Source organism: Phaenicophaeus curvirostris, unplaced genomic scaffold, assembly GCF_032191515.1.
Source record: "Phaenicophaeus curvirostris isolate KB17595 unplaced genomic scaffold, BPBGC_Pcur_1.0 scaffold_50, whole genome shotgun sequence".
NCBI lineage: Eukaryota > Metazoa > Chordata > Aves > Cuculiformes > Cuculidae > Phaenicophaeus > Phaenicophaeus curvirostris.
In genome coordinates this window covers 1,374,967-1,392,054 of record NW_027206673.1, presented here as the reverse complement: position 1 = coordinate 1,392,054, position 17,088 = coordinate 1,374,967, and the positions used below count along the sequence as shown (strand labels likewise).

Genomic DNA, 17,088 nt, shown 5'->3' with positions numbered 1-17,088 from the left:
GAAAACCCTTCGGTTGTCCAATAGAGCAAATGGGTCTTTCTTCCTTTCTTCGTTACCTTGAAGCGGTAACAGAATGGAATTTTGCTAGAAGAGAAGCACAGATCGAAAATGTCATGGGACCTGCTATTTCACAGCAGTCACCCAGCTTCAACGCCCCAAAGCCATTATCTGACTGTGCATTTGGCAAGAAAGCCACCTCCCAAAAGGCTGACCTAGCAACCTCGCACCAACCCGCAGCAAGAGCCAGACCTTGGCTGCCCCTAAGCTTATCCCCGTCCAGCAGCTGGTCTGTGTGTGGACAGCGAGGGAAAGCTTTTTGAAGAACATCATCTCAGTCACAGTGGACAGAGCATTAAAATTAAGGGTAACTGAGAGATGATTTAGCAACTGGTTTCCATTTTGGTGCCTTTTGAGGATCTCAACCCACATTCACGTGGCCAGAAAATGTTTCTAAAAGAATTCCTGTAGTGTCAATGAAATGGCGCTGGGACCCTGAGTGCAGAAGGAGAATGAGCTGAAGGACTATGGCAAAACACCTCCTTGCTGAGCCCACGGGAGGAGCAGGAACCGAGACATACTCTACCTGAAGCGGGGCCCCAAGTTGAGCTCCGGAACAACGGGTTTGTCAGTGACAATTGTGATGCCGGTGCCAACAGCCTGGACGGGGATGACGTAGCTACAGCTGTTCTCAATGAACACCTTCACTTTGTCCTTAAATATTTCAGTGTCATCCAAGTTTGCTGTGACAGCCACAGGCAGCTCGGCGTTGGGGGGGATCACTCCTTTACTGGGTTCAATCCTCCAGCATGAGCATTTGCCAGCCTGTAAGACAAGGCAGACACTAGCTGAGGAGGGAAACCAGGACAGACTAGCACTGGGAATAAGAGCTACCGCAGTTTGCTTACAACAGACACCAGCAGCGTCTGAGAGATGGACGGATGCTGACCTAAGGGACGGCTGACAAGCCACCACACTCCATTTTCTTGAAATTACTTAGGGTTGGTTAATTAAAGCGATTGGGTCATTCTGGCCTTGCACAAGTGAAAGAGGAAGCAGAACTCAGCATTAAAAGTGCAGCTGTACTTTGCCAAGCCACACCTCTCCTCAGAGAGCATCCACACCCTGGTCTCTGTCATTAACAGGAATGTGACACAAAGCAAAAGCAGACAGAACAGGGAAACCAGAGGGGAACCCATGCCCTCTCAGCTGCAATGGGCTACAGGGTTCTCTTGAGCTCCTGGAGCTCCAAAAGCGTGATGGTCAGAGCTAAGCCCTTTCCACAAAATAAAGGAAGAACTTGTCAAAATGATCCAGGCTCATTTCTGCTCAAACAGCCACGCAAACTCCCTATTTTAATCAGGACTGCTCCAGGTAAAATTGCCCCCAGAGCCAGGCTCCTCTTGCTGCACTGTGGTGGAACAGCTTGCTTTCTCTCTGACAGAAAACGTTGTATATAAAAATTAATTCACAGGCTGCTACGGACCAGTCACTTTTGTTGGAAATTAGCCCCACAGACACCTACCATCTCTGCCCAGAAGGATGCAGGGCTGGGAGACTGGTTGGACAGGTGGAGAGTTTGGGAAACATCTTGTAGGACTTGGATACTGCCGAAATCTATTTTGCTTGGATGCAAGCAGACAACTGCTCCTTCTCCAATGCTCACCAGATGGATTTCCTGCTCCAGGAAGCAGGTAGGAAAGATCAAAAAAAAACCAGGGAAAGTTTAAAAAGGTCAGACAGCTCTGAGCGCTCCAAGCCTGAGGGATAATTACAGCTCTTTGAAGCTTGCAGCCTTGACAGACCGAAAAAAAAAGCCTGGAGCAAGTGTGGGACCTAAAGTGAATCCGCCTGAAAGCCACAGGCTCCCATCAGCAGCAGATGAACAAGCCCGGTTTCTCACACTTGCTTTTCCACCGCTCCGGGCCCGTGGCCTTGGCTGGGGTATTGACAGAGAGATGTGATGGATGTTTCTCAGATGTGATGGGCCTGACTATCAGCACAGTTTCTTACACAGTGCTTGCTTTAGCAGGCTTCAGGGATTTCCCTGTGTGCTGCTGAACCAAAGTCCCGAGGAAGCAGCAGTTGCTCTATCGAATAATGCAGCAGAGTGTGAGACCCAGGGACTCTGCTGATTTTCAGACTGGGCTTGCTATCCCTTCTCACAGATCCATCATTAAATGCTGTGTCAGACACTCAGTTCATCATCTAAAAGGATGCCATCTTTCCTCTTCTCGAGGTACTGGCTGTTGCTCCTGCTGTGAATCCTCTTGGTCCCTGTCCACACCAGCCATGTCCTTGTTTCCTCAGGAAGAATCTCTGCACCCTTTAGGCCCCCCCAGCACAAGTGCCCAGGCATCTCCCCTAGCACTCACCAGTGGGGATCCTTCCCTCCCAATCGTCATGACACGAGCAACAGTGTCCTGCTCTCCCATCACCCGCGTTTGCAGTGTAAATGGGATTGGCACCCAGCTGTGTGGCTGGATAACCCCACATGGCACGAGGCTGGAGTACTGTACAGCAGCAGCATCCTTGTATTCCTGTAAGGGACAGAATCAAACTCAGCTTCAGAGGAAACTAAACTTCTTGACAACTACCACAGCAGCAATTAACACATTTTAAAAAACCTCCAGGACAAAGCAGAAAGGCACAAAACCAAATACAAAACCAGCATGGGCTTAGCACCTTGAAGGGCTCCAGAAGCTGCTGTATCCACACCCAAACCTGTGCTGGCAGCCTCCTTGCAGCACCTTTTCACAAGCCTCTAAGTTCTCCTTCATGAAAGTATCCGAAGGATTAGGAGCTAATCTGCTTCCTAAGGAGTTTATATTCAGGTAGGAATATGAACACAGGAACCAACCTGAATATAATTCACCAGTCTTATACAGAACCCTTCTTATTTTTTCTCTAATAATCCCCTCGGTAGCATTAGAGGGCAGGAGGCGGATGCAATGCCAAACCTGAGGAAGAATCCTGTAGCAGCCCGGCAGATCGCTGTCGTTCACAAGGGTCACCATCTGCTGATAGGGGACTTCTAGGAAGCATTGTCCAAAGCTCACCACGGGGTTGAGCGCTCGCAGCAGAGGAACTACACATCTAGGCAGAGAGATGACCAAAAAGGAATTAGAGATACTGAGAGAATGCAGAATTTGTTTACTCCCTGAACAGCAAAAAATTAAGCACAACATGTTTGCCACTGCCAAACAGACATTTAGTACCCCTACAGCAAGAAACTGCCTTTAACTCCTTACTCAACAACCTCCTGTAAAGGAGGGGAAAACCCTGAGATTCAGCATCACAGAGGCTGCCAGGTGCCCAGGCAAAGCAACTTGCCCTGTGCCAGAGCTGTCTGACGGCTACCTTCACTGCAGGAGGTTTGCAAGGACCCTTCCAATGGTCCCAGAAAGGCAGGAGTTCAGGGGGAGCCTTCCCAACGGGGCCCAGGGATTGCCAAGGCTCAGGGAACGCAAGACCCCAGTATCTCAGCAAAGGTGACTCCCTCCCCTCCCACAGCACTGTTGCCCTGCCTGAAAACTCAGCCCCTTTGTCCCAGCGGTGGAGGGCACCTGCCACCACCTGCCTTTGTGCAGTGGGTGATCGCCGTCTCCCAATTCCACCCCCATGGGCCCATACACCGTCTCTTCCCATCCGCACGACTTTTACAAAACTGCAGCCCAGATACTGACTGAATGGCTATGTCTGCGAGAGGAAAACTAACCCCTCTGGTAATGAGAAAGATAATCACTGCAGCACAACAGGACCGAACCTGGCTGCAGGTTCAGCTTAAGTCCGAGTATGGTAATGCTCAAAAGAACCAGAGGGAAGCAGAAAAACCTGAGCTCACTTTCCACAACAAGGACTATTTCCCCCTTCATGAGATCTTACCTCGATTTTTCCCTCACCAGACCTGCCACAAGCCCCTTCCCCACCTGCACGCACCTTCATTAACTGAACCAGACAGCAGCTTTCAGCAGGCTCATTGCACCCCAACCAATATTTGCATTTTGATTGCAACCCAGCACAACTCTAGCACTTGCACAAAGGAGGAGACGTGGCCCTTTGGAAATTTGTTACACCTCAAGCACCAAAATCCAGGCCAATAATGACTATAATTACTGTTCCATTTAGGAGAAGGCTCAGGGCCGTGCCTGTCCACTGGAGCCCAGGTGCTTCACAACGTGGGCTGCTTTCAAAGCGCTGACGCTCTCATGTCTGGCTGGGCAGAGCTGGCTAGCTAGGCAGTGCTGCTTCTTGGAAGCTGCAGCCAGCAAAGCTTGTGCAAGGCAGCGTGCTGGTGGTGAACACACAAAGAGAGACAATGAGCTGCAAAGAAAGTAAAGATACCTGGCAGTGATGAGCAATGATGACACCTTCCTGCCAAAGCCCTCCACGTGCACCAGCAGTGCCAGTTTGTAACTCTTCACAGTGTTGGAACGCAGAGTGACCTGGTAGAAGAGAAGAGCAGTAAAAGCTTCATCACTCCCAAAAGCCATTGGCTATGCATGGTGTCCTCCAGTTCTCCTTCCATGGTAAGGAAAGGGAGGATTTTGCCCTAATTCTTCTACTGGTCCACGTGTAGAGCACAATCTAAAGGAGTGATAACAGTCTTCTGACAACAGCTACTTTGTTAAATATACCGTGCAGTTATCAGAGCACATATGAGCTAAATCAAAACACACTTGGGCTACTGCTCTACTCAATACTGCATTAAAATTAAGGGACCAATTTTTAATCTCAACTACAATAATGTAAAACCAGAGGAAAACTGTTGACATCATAAAAATGAGTTCAAGCTTACAGTGGGAAGCTGAGGGCAAACCGTGGCCCAGCTACACTGTGCAGTTCACAGGTCCCAGAGCTTTTTCAGCCTGCTCTGGAGATCTGTGCAGTGAATACAGCTCCTTCTGCTCAACAGGAGAGGCAAAATCAGACCAAGCAGAAAAACAAACCGTTTCATGCAATGACATCTCTTTTCATAATAGCCACCTTCTGTCCTCATCTTTCCTCTGTCCACAGTAAATCAAAGAAATTGCTCTAAGCAGTTCTCAAAACACGAATGGCTTCTCTCCTTGACAATACAGTACAAGACCTTCAGCTTGTGATTTTGGAGAGAAAATGGTGCTCCTGCAGAAATGCCCCACAGTAACCCAGCCAAGAAAAGCCTAACACTAGGGCACGTATCTGACTTGTGTATGCTAGCAGCACCAAAACCCTCTCATACAACAGCAAAGCTCCAGCTCCACCTGCTCCAGCACGTATGGCTAGACTGTTCCCATACCTGGATATCCAAGAATTCCTGGGGATGGATGGTCCCTCTGCGGGGAGTTATGGTAAATTCAGTTGGCCTGATATTCACTTGGGCTCCACTTCTCCAGGACAGGCAAGTGTCGTCCGACATCAGAGCATAACTGGTGACACTGGGCGCTCCGCAGCCGTCCCCAGGAATGCGAAGGTTGAAGCTCATGGGCCTCAAGGAGGTGTTAACGAGGCGACAGGACAATGTGCAAGGGAAGCCTAGGAAAACAACCCAAGGATGAATTTATGTACCCAACTATCCAAGGATTCCTAGTGTGAATACCCTGTTATGATAAAACTGTGCTTGGAGTTCAGCTCTTTTCTATCTGAATTACAGCCAATTTGAGAAACTAGGCAAGTAATTAATTGTCCCTGAAGTTCCCTTTGATGCTGATCACAGAGCTTGCCTCCTTGGTAATGCCTGCTCTTAGCAATGCTGAACACAAGAGGTTTCTTTCTCTTTAACTGAGGAGCTCTCTCACACCCCCACCCAAAACAGCAGGAATTACATTTCACTTACGAGTGCGCACCCAGACAGACCCCTTATTCTGAACATTGAATCCATAAAATCCCCTCTTAACTCTGTGAACAAGTAGCGTATTGGCACTGAGGAGAAGCTACAGGAAGACAAAGGATGGAGGAGCTTGGGAACTACAGCATGATGAAAAGCATTCCAATGCGGTTTCCTTAGGATCCTTAAGGCATCTCATGTTTTTTGTCAACCAGACCTAGCACGGGACAACTTGCAGGCCACTCCACAAGAAGCCACTTGACCTTCGATTTGTTAAATGGTCCATGAACAGAAGCACCTGGGGCACAGAATGATAACAGCCCTTCAATCAATCCACAAGTGATTTTGCACCTAAACTGGAGATCATCTCAGTAAAAAGCCTTTTCTGAGACCGAGATGCAAAACCAGAACCTGCATTTCAGTGGAGATGCTCTGGTTGCTCAGCCACCGGCTCTGTCAGCAGGGAAGGAGCCCACATCTCCAAGGACATCAGTGCCTGATGAAGAGCCATCATTGGGGCATATTTGCTGGCTGGTGATAACAAGGTGCCCTTGCAGTGCTGCATAACATCTCACGCTGAAGGTCAGGTGGGAAATTGGGGCCTTGCTTTGCATCAGGAACATTCACCCAGAGCAGCTACAGGCTCGTATGTGGCGTAAATTCCCTTCTCCTGCAGTCCCACGCCCTGGGCCCCTCTGGGACGTGGGCTTGCACAGTCATTCTCCCGCCAGGGATCACGCGGTTGGGGCTGGACAGATACGAGGGATATCAGGACACACTGACTTTCTACTCCTTTGGTCCCGTTTGATCTCACGGCGGCTGAATACTGCCTAAGCAACCAGCAGCCCTGGTTTAACACCCCAAAGGCCGCTGGGGAGGAACACAAGTGAGGGATGTTCTCATGCTGCAGTGCTCCACGATGGCCACACACAGACCTCTCAACTCAAGGTCCCAGCCCGGGGTGCACTCACCAAAGGGGACATCACCAAAATCGAGGGAAGGTACAGCAAAATGAACAGCTGGTGCAAAGACACAGCCCCTGTGAGGAGAAAGACAAGGGTTAGCTTGGTTAGGGACGTGCTAAGCTTTCAGCTTGCATTACCACTCAGATCAGCAAAATCTGGTCTCAGGGCCACGGTGAGTTTCAAATCAACCAGTCACCGTCATGCTCAGCATGACATCCATGTGGACAGGAGGCAGCCAGGCAAAGCAGCTGAGAGCCACCGATGCGGCTCAGAGCTCTGTGCTACGCAGGGTTGGCCCTCGGGTCACTGCTGGCCCCGTGAAGGACCCTGAACAAATGATGGCTCTGTGCCTTATGAGGAACGGCTGAGTGAGCTGGGGGTGTTTAGCCTGGCGAAGAAGAGGCTGATGGGAGACCTCATGGCTCTCTACAACTACCTAAAAGGAAGTTGTGGAGAGGAGGGTGCTGACCTGTTCTCCAGCCCCCTCACCAGCTTTCTCACTCTTCTCTGGACTCGCTCCAGAGCCTCAACACCCTTCTTGTGGTGAGGGGCCCAGAACCGAACACAGGATTCGAGGGGCGGTCTCCCCAGTGCCGAGTCCAGAGGGAGAAGAACCTCCCCAGACCTGCTGGTCACGCCGTTTCTGATACAAGCCAGGATGCCACTGGCCACCTGGGCCACCTGGGCCACTGCTGGCTCATGTTCAGTCGGCTGTCAAGCAACACCCCCGGGTCTTTCTCCTCCAGGCAGCTCTCAAGCCAGACTTCTCCTAGCCTGTAGCACTGCATAGGTCTATAGCACTGCCTATCAACCATGGAGTCCCTTCATTTCTTTACTGTTTTGATCTAGTGCCTCCCAACAGCAGCAGCCCGGCAGCCTGGATGCTGAGGAGGCGCAGGCAGCCCCGGAGCTCCAGAGCACCCAGCACCAGCTTTCCTGCCAACACCACATTGTCCCCCAGCCCATGCTTAAGACTGACTGCGACAAGCTCGCAGGCTGCCTGGATCCCGAGAAAGGAGCTTTGCCACTCCTATCATCAGTTGTTCTTTTCCCCTTCTCCCCCTGGCTTGGTGAGGGTTTTCTTTTGCAATGGCACCAGCCTATGGGATGATACCCAAGTCCTTGGGACAGCATTTGCTGCTGGGCTTCCCAACTCCCCCATCAGCCCTTTTCTGTCTGCAGAAAGGAGGCTCCGGAGCTCTGGCTGCACAAGCGCTGGGAAGACAGCTTATAGCATCAGAGACGAAGCCGAGGCTGCTGCTTCCCATTTTGTATGGATTTTTAACAGAGGATTTTAAAAACACTGCTTCTGGCTGCAGAATCGCCCCAGGCTGGCCCAGCCGTCAGCCCCCTCCCAGGCCCTGCTGGCCCTGCTGTGTGTTCAGGTGGGACGTCTCTGACCATCGCTGCCCAGAGCTGATACCATCCCACTGTCTGCCAGGGCCCCCGGGGGAATGAGCTCCCTGTAGGAAGGAATCACTCCAGGTCCTTGGAGCCCGGGCTGGGCAGCAGGCAACTCCACACCTTTCCCCTGCAGCCTTCAGGCAAACTCTTTCCCATCACAGACATCACTTCAAGCCCTGGGGGTCTCACACAGGGGTAGCAAAGGGTCACAGAAAGAACCCGCTGCTGCCAAATTCCATGCACACAGCATCTTGGAAAATTGCAGAGCAACCCACCAGGAAGGCAAAGTTGCTTCCCACAGGGACTCAAGGCTTTCAGAGCTACACTGGCTATTGAGAGCATCAGAGGCACAGTCACTTCCCCTTATAAAGAACCGCGCTTCATTTGCTGCTGGAATTGCAGGATTCAAACTGGAGTGAAGCTTAAAAAGCCTTGGCTCTTCGTCTTCGTCTTGATCCTAGACACCCCACACTAAGACCTTAGACAAGACCTCTGCTTCATCACAAAATGAGGTTGGAGGGAGATGATTATCCAGAGGTGGCTACAGATGTGCCCAAAGAGCTCCTACATCCCTCCTTACCCAACAGTCAAAGTCAGAGGCTCAGCAGATCCATTCACCCGGAACCTGAACTCTTCCGTGAACTTCCCCAGGATGGTGGAACTGAAGGAGATCCTGATGACTTGGAACCCATCCGATGAAACAATGCCCTTCTGGGGACAAAAGGTGAAGCAGGAGCCCAGAGCTGTACTTGGAGGTATCAGGCTGAAGGCACCATCCATGTCTCCTGAGTTAAACAGGAACACCTGCAGCAGTAAGAATACAAAACAGAAACACATTAAGAAATCTCCCATTTCTCAGAAGGCTGATGGGCCGTGCTTCGCTGAAGACAAAGAAAATACAAACAAGACAAGTTCTGCCTTTGTTTTTTTTCAAGCAAAGCAGTGATAACTTCACATGAACAGAGTCACTCTGGGTTTAGCCCACTGACACAGAGCAGTCTGCGTCGACTTGCAGTGCAGAGGAGCTGCACAGCATCACCCCGTCAATGCAGCCCTGTCCCTAAGAACCCTGAAGGCCAACTGCAGCCTCGTGTGTGACTCACCCACAACAGCTTCTGCCCCAGGTCAGTCTGGTCCTGCCAAAGGCAGAACACCTTCAGCTTCCACTGCAGCCGACAAGGTCACTGCCTGCAGCAGATACCTTGGGGCTGCACTCAAACCAACCTCAGGAACGCTCTCCAGCTCTGCTACAGGACATCAGTCAGGGTTTTTTTTTTAATTTTAACTTCAACGTGACAGTTTCTCCATCCTTGTTTAGACTGATACATCAGGAAAGGAGGAGCAGAAGGTGCAGAGCTGCTCCATCTACTCCAAAGAATTTCTCTTCCCTAAATACAGCCAACACAAATGAATTTACCATTGCGAGAATAACTGCAAATCCAGAACCACGCCTATTTTCTTGAACACTCAGTAGATCAGCTGCCTTGAACGACTCACACAATCCCGCAGCATTTGCCAAGATGAACTTCTTTCCATGTCAGGGAAGGAGGGCCCACATCTGCCTGCATGCTGTCACCAAGAAGCCCACCCAGAACCGAGCTGGAATGTTCCTAATTGCTTCAGGGGCAAGCCCTGCCACTTGCTGCTCAGTGTGGCACTAACAACATCACCTACTTATTCATATTTTCTCAGGTAATGATACTGATAAATTGATACAGAGAGAATCAATAAAGTACCAGCATTAAAAATGCAGAGAGCACAATGTTTTGGTAAGAAAACACCTTAATGTGTCCTCGCCTGCCAGAGTCCATCTTTTGAAAGCATCTGGCATGCTCTATCACCTCATTTTCTACCTCTTTTCTTTGCTCTATCTTGGTTTTTTGCAAAAGTCTTGACAGTGGGGGGAGGACGGGCAAATTTGCAAATATGTAGACAGTTCTCTGCTTCTTTCCAGAAATGTTTTGCTCTCTTTAGAGCCAGAGATGTCCCAAGACTCAAGTGGCTTTTGATCCACTGTTGCTTTTGCGTCAAGGTGCTGGGGTTTTTTTGCATGAAGCCTCCCAGCTGACCTCAAAAGGAGGTTGCCCAAAGGCAGGGATTAGGGCTTCATGAACAACACATGCACATTTTGGACCCCATCAAACAGCATCCACATTCTCTGACACCACCACCCCCCACCATTGGACTGTTATGTCAATATTCCCTGCCCACAACTGCCTGTGTTGCCAGAAATCCCGTGGGTCCACAAGGCTCACAGTTCCCAGAAAGCCATCGGGATCCACCCCAATTCCCATGTACCCCTACTGCTCACCTCACAGCTGCGGGCCCATCCAACAGAAACGTCCCCAATGTCCAGTTGCTCGTAGCTGAACCAGAGCTGGGGCCCAATGCGCTCAGCTGCGATGTGGAGGGGCAGCCTGGCTTCACGGCCTGGGGAGAGATTTCTGTTTCAGTACAATATTTCCCTCTGTCATCCTGGATTTTCCAGGCTGCCTCCATGCTAGTCCCTGACTCCAGGCTGGAAGGGACCAGCTCTAGATGCTCCAGGAGAAGATACAGGACCCGCAGGAGGTACGCCCTTGGGCCGCTGCCTAATTTTGAACCAATCAGTTCAAAGTTTAACCAATTGCAGTTCTGTGTACAGACGAACACAAAAATGAATTTTCAGCAGCTGAGCCCCACATCGCCTGCTCCCTCCCAGCGCCCAAGAGCCACAGCTTTATTTGCATGAATAATTAAGAAAGTTCGTTTTGAGCTTAAATATGTTCCAAGAGCAAATTTCAGACCACTGCCTAACTGCCAGTTTTGCCAAGTGACCAGTGCTGATCAGTTCTGTAAAGAACCAATCCAGAAGCATCTGCTAAGCCATTAGCGCAGGACCTGCAAAAAAAGCTGAGGCCAGCAAAGTCCCTTTCCAGTGAGGCAGGAGATCCAGCTGCAAAGTTCACGGTACTGCAACTGCAGCAAAGCTGCCAGATAATCCCAGCAAGAGGCATGCATGCCACCCGCACATCATGCTCCAAAGGGATTTGTGACCGGCACCCAAATGCATGAACAAGGCAGTGAGAGAAGCCAAGAAGCAGAAATAATTGATCCTCTAGTTAAAGATCATCATTTTCTTCTTTAAACTCTTTGTACCAGGCACCTCGGCTCTGGGACAGTTTCCATCCTGACAATCGAGTGGTTCAGCTCTATTTTGTAAGGGATAGGGGTAGGCACGTCGTTCAAATGACCAGCTAGAGGTCCTCTCCCAAGGAGCCAGTGGAAGAGTTCACCTCTCCCCAGGGCCCATCAGGGTTTCTCAAGAACAGGCTCCTCTTGCTAAACACACATTAGTTAGCCAGCTCTGTTTCTTGTGACTCCCAGACCAGTTATAAGCTTGCACACAAGTAGTTTTCCTGTTTCTCTGCAACAAAAAAGCTTTCCTGCCACAACCCCCAGAGTGCCCTGCAGCAACGTGAGGGACACCGCTAGCACCAGTACAAGAACCTCAGAGCCAGGAGCACAGCACTGAGTGAGGAACGCCTGGGAGCATCTTTTCAAATCAACCCTTTCCTCCCACAGCCCCAACAACTGCAGCTGGTGGGCAGGAAGACTTCTTGTTGACACAAGCCCTGTGTCATCACCACAGGGAGCGTTTGCCCAGTAAACCCTGCACAGTTACTGTTTAAAGCTGCTCCATCACATTTGTATCTGTCAGCTCAGAGCAGTCAGGAAAGAAACAAAGCAGCTGGGTCAGTCATTTCTTCACCTTCCAGAATGGGAGCTGGGGATCACGGGCCTCCCACCTCTTCCTCTCAGATGGGGAAAACCATCACGTTCCCTGGATGGAAGGTAGACAGCCATGCCCTGCTCCTGAAAACCACCCAGAGGAGCACCATGCAGAGATGCAGGGGAAGGACAAAGTAACCTGAATCACACAGCTTGCTGTGAAGGGCGAAGCTGGGTAGGGCAATGACAACTGCTCCCAGAAAAAGACTTGACAGCACTTCTGAAAGATGGCATGAGCATAAAGCTTGTCTAACAGACTACCTGAACTCCGATTTCCAGGAAGGGTGCTCACCCTGCTGCTCCCAGCCAGCCCTGTGCAATGCTGCCCATACGCACCACGGACTCAGAGCTACAAGGTGACAACGCCCACGCAGGGAGAGAAGCATGTGCTGGCCAGAGGAGGTCCTTTCACAGACACCCTGTGCTCAGCAGGGCTCAGACGCCTCAGGTCTGGCAGCATCTGGGCAGTGGGAGGTGATCAGGGCCCTGGGAGCACAGTGGTAACTCAGCTCCTACCACCTCAGTAGTCTGATGATGCATCTGCATAATAAAGACTCATCGTGGAAGGAAATGGGCTACAGGAGCATCGTACTTGTCCATTAAAGCTCTTCTGCTCTGTAGTTCTTTGGCCTTCACAGACACCTCACAGGAGAGCAAATGCTGGCAAAGCCCTGGCAAATTCATGCTTTGATGGTTCTGGGATCAGTGAGCCAAGCTTAGAGCCAGGCATCCTGAGGGCTGGTCTGGGACAGAAGGCTACCTGGAAACCACAGGGACAGTGGGCACGTGCCAGCACAACCCTGCTGGTCGCTGACCCTTCCTAGCAATTACACAAGAGCAGAGGGAGCTGGAAGACTGTGCCTCGCCTTCCCTGGGCCTGACAGAAGACGAAGGAGCCGTACCTGAGATGTCGCAGTAGACTGTTCGTCGATAGACTCTGGCTTCTTGGGGTTTAAAGATCACGTTAATTTCAACCGGAGAATTTGGCAAGACATCTCCCTCCTAAAACACAAGACAAATCATGCATCTTCAAATATTGCATTTCTTGTTTTCAGCTCCGCACCTGGAGCACTTACTCAGAGCATCAGTGCCGAGAAAGTAGCCAACAACACCCGTCACCAAAATTTATAAGAGCATTTGGAATCAGCTGCAAAATAAACTTTCTAAGTCCCCCACCCTTACCAGCACCTGGCAGAAGCATTTGGTTAAATTCAGGCTATAGAGAAGGAACCAAACCGACTCATACTCCAGCAAATCAGGCAGGATTTCTTCAGAAGTACCAGGCAGTCTAAGGGACCTCTCTCCTCCAAATCTTCCACTGTATCCCTGTGCCACTATGGCTACACAAACGCTTTGACTTAGATCAGAAAAGATTGAGCAAATCAAATGTATTTTTCCATTCCAGGTTGAAAAGGTGCTGCACTGACACCCTGCCCCTGCACAGATACCTACAAGTACATAATGCACCCTGATACCTCTGAAGGCTGTAAGGACACTTAAGTGCCCTCAATTTATGGCCCTCGCAACAGAGATCAGTTTTAGGCAGCTCTGACCGCCTGCCAGATGCCCGCAGTTCAGAAATGGTTTTTGCAATAAGTTCTCCCAGCCCCATGAGAGAAACCCGGAGTCTTCTTTCTCAGCACATCCAACCAGCTGATGTGGGATCTGCCAAGTGACCTCGTCAGGGAGAAGGGGAGGAGGAGAAGGAGAAGGAAGGGAGCTTCTCAGCTGTCACTTACCACTGGGTCAATGGTGAAAACATCATTGGAGAAAAGCAGGGAGTCTCCTTGCACTTTCTCCCTCTGCTTCTGGAAGCCGCGGGAGAGAAGGGGAGCATGTTCTCGGAGAGTGGGGACTTCTGTGCACTCCTGAGAGAACAATCCGTCTCGTTCTCCCGCCTCTGCAGCCTGTGGCACAGCCTGCAGGGAGAGACAAACCAAGCAGATCATTTAAGAAGCAACATCTTTGCAGTGACCATCAGGTAAGCACAAGGGCAGCAACGCACTCGAGGAGGAACAGCAGCAGCTCAGCAAGGGGCTGACCCTCTGCCACGGGGTCCCCAGGGATCCAACTGCCACCTGCTGCCCTCCGGCACGGCAGGCAGTTTTACTCCACACTTACAAGTTCTGCCTTCCAGCACAGGATCCCAGAACACTCGAAAAGCAGATGAATGTATTCAGGTATCGCAACAACTTGGTGAAATTTAATGGGGTTACATGCATGAAAACAGAGGCCCTGAGAAAGGAAGGGGCATCACCTCTGAATTCAAACACTTCATTCAAAAGAAAAGCCTTTTGAAACCCTTTTGCCCGGCATCAGAGCTGCTGCAGACAGTGCTGTGAAAACCCAATTCCCTCCACCAAGGCAGAGCGTGGAGCAACCTGATCTAGTGGGAGGTGTCCCTACTCATGGCAGGGGGTTGGAATTGGATGATCTTTAAGGTCCCATCCAACTGAAACCATTCTGTGATTCTAGCCTTAAACCACCTTTTCTGTTTCCTTTTTGGCCTTCAATGCAGAGCTTTGATGCAGATGATCTCTCCCACACTTGCTAGTTGCAGCAGGAATCATTCACAACCAAGAGAAGAAAAGGGACTCTGCTGCAGCGCAGCTGGCATACTGCTCTCCTCCCTTCCCACGCCCGTCCCCTGGCCGTGACTAACCAGCAGGAGACATCTCTGAGGGAGAACTGGAAGGCTGCATGTGCAGCAGATGGAGGCGCAGCAGTAAGAACAGGACAGCGATCGCTACCCAGCTGAATTCAAACACAGATAGGAGGGAACCACAGCCACGGAGCTGCACACAGAGCCACGGGCAAATGCTGTCACCAACACCAAAACCCCTCACTTCGGCTCACTCCCATGCAGCACACTGGGAAATGTTTCTCCAGGGCTGACAGACGATGCTGTGCATGGGGAGGGCTTCCAGTCTCTGAGATGGACAACCCTCAACTCAACCCATCCACAGACAATAATTCCACCCTTACAGCCCAGAAAGTCCTGCAGGAGGGGGACAGAGCAAATCCCTGGACAGGCCTCGTAACAATCCAGGTCATTTTGGGTCACATCCTAGTGCAGAGTCCCACGCTGCCTCCTCCCTGCTCCAAGACCTCAAAAGTTTCTCTTAGAGCAGCACAGTGACCCTGGAGCTATGGACATCCCTAAGATTGCGAGTAAGGAAGAACAAAACCTCCTGGTCAGCGTTGAGGACACAAACTGGTGCAAGATCAAATGTAACTAGGAAAAAAACAACAAGGGTCAATGTCGACTGTGGGGAAACCTGGTTGCTCATGAGGGGAAAGAGGATCACTCAGGGTCCACTTTGAGACATAGGCAGGTAGGAAGAGACGGAAAAGGAATGGCCCGGGGAAGTATCAAGAGAAGTTCAAGAGGTTTTCTTTTAACACACTGAGATTCCACGGAAGCCATGCACTGGGTAATTAAAAATAGAGAGCAGTGGAAAACTCGTTTTGGCCTTCAAGGCATTTCTGACCTAATTACACTTAACCTTATTTGCTCAGAAGCCCTGAAAAAATCATGCAAGTTTAGGACAGTTTCCTAACCATGATGGGTTCAGACTAACTCCTAGAGACCTAAATCCACCCAAGGCTGAGAAGTCACACAAGAATTTCACAAGTCACCCAAGCTTTTGTGTGTAATTTCTAACTCACTCACCCAGCTCTAAGCGTTTCTCTGCGCTGACCTAAACGGCAACTGCAAAGCTTCACCAATGATGCCCTTTGAAGAACCTGCCCCACCTCTCACTACCAGGAAGACACAGGCAGCTGAAGCCCAAATGCGCTTCTCGGCTCTGTACTCTCCTACCTTCCCTACAGAACTCTCCACCTCCAAACTCTCACCAGACTCTAAGGAAGGGCAGAAACACTTCATTCTGCTAGAAACCAAGACCAAAGCACTCTGTCCTGCACCCTGCTGGGAAACCAGTTGCCACATTATCAAAGCTGGAGCAGAAGCAACTGCAGTCACTGTCACAATAGTTCTGCTCCCTGAAGCTACATTCCTCAGCCTCATGGACCCTCTGGAGCTCAGGGATCTCTGGACCTCAGTGGTCTCTGCTCCCACAAAACACCAATTTGCTCTCTAGTCATTGCAATCAAACTTTTCTCCCCAAAATATAATCCTTAGCTGGAGCATGGGTGGAACTGGAATGGGAAGTGCTCAGCTCTGTTATCTCGGAGCTCAGTGGCATCCCCTGACACTGTGAATGCTTTACTCGTCCTAAACCTTTCCAAAGCACCGACATCACTCTGAGGCCATACGTTAGTTTTACGCCTGTGCAGAGCATCCAGCTGAAAGGAGTTTTGCAAACAAACCTCAGCTTTTGCTGATCCTCCCGTTCCCGAGGAACAGCAGCCTTCCACTGGAAGTGGGCTGTAATTTCACTTCCATTGTGGAGGACCACAGAGCTGCAGTTTGCCAGAGTAAGGGAAGTCTTCTCAATCGTCAAGGAGCCCTTCTCCAGCTCAATGCTGGCATCTACAGCCCATCCATAAAGTCTTGTGTGGATATCTTCACCTGGAACAAAGCACAGCGGAGTCTTTGCTCACCTCACTTGCTGATACTACAACAGAGCAAACCACCAGTAGCAGAAGGAAGTGTTAGGGCTCTTTGCAGTATTGACAGTTTCACAGACCAGAACATTTACCACATCCTGACAGCTGCATGTGGACTGCCAGAGGATGTCCTGGACACCACTCTAAGCACCCTTTCTCTGGGTAGTTGTAGACATCGAGCCCCAAAGTGACGCTGTGACACTACTGACAGTGAGATTTTTCAGATGTGCCCAGGTGGCCTTTGGGTTGCCATCCCACTCAGGTCACAAGGAATTCTGGATTGAGGTCATTCAGGTGACTGAGGAGTCCCAGTTCAGCCAGGCCTCACGTAGAGCCTCATGCAGACCTGCCACCAGGGCTGTGTTTCTCCTGACCCCTTGGTGCTGACCAGCAAAGGGATCTGGGGGCACATGGGCAGACAAGGGAGGTTCAGAGGAACAAGAGAAGCAGCAGCACACGGCAAAAATTAAACCTATATAACGCGCACCTGATCCTGCCTAAGTCACACTGACAGCAGCATGAGGTACTGGGATATGCTGCCACTGGTGAGCCAAGCAAGTCAGCACGGCAAAG

At 50.5% G+C, this 17,088-nt stretch overlaps 1 long non-coding RNA gene across 1 annotated transcript in view; it reads right to left on the bottom strand.

Moving 5' to 3' along the window:
- LOC138733945 (uncharacterized) overlaps nt 1-16,437 on the bottom strand; it is a 28,832-nt gene extending 12,395 nt beyond the window's left edge. Inside the window, exons 1-3 of the long non-coding RNA XR_011339506.1 lie at nt 16,276-16,437; nt 13,683-13,862; nt 12,846-12,945 (exon numbers count right to left, since the gene is read on the bottom strand). This is a non-coding gene — a long non-coding RNA (uncharacterized lncRNA). The remainder of the gene's footprint in view (nt 1-12,845; nt 12,946-13,682; nt 13,863-16,275) is intronic.
- Between the last annotated feature and the right edge of the window lie 651 nt (nt 16,438-17,088).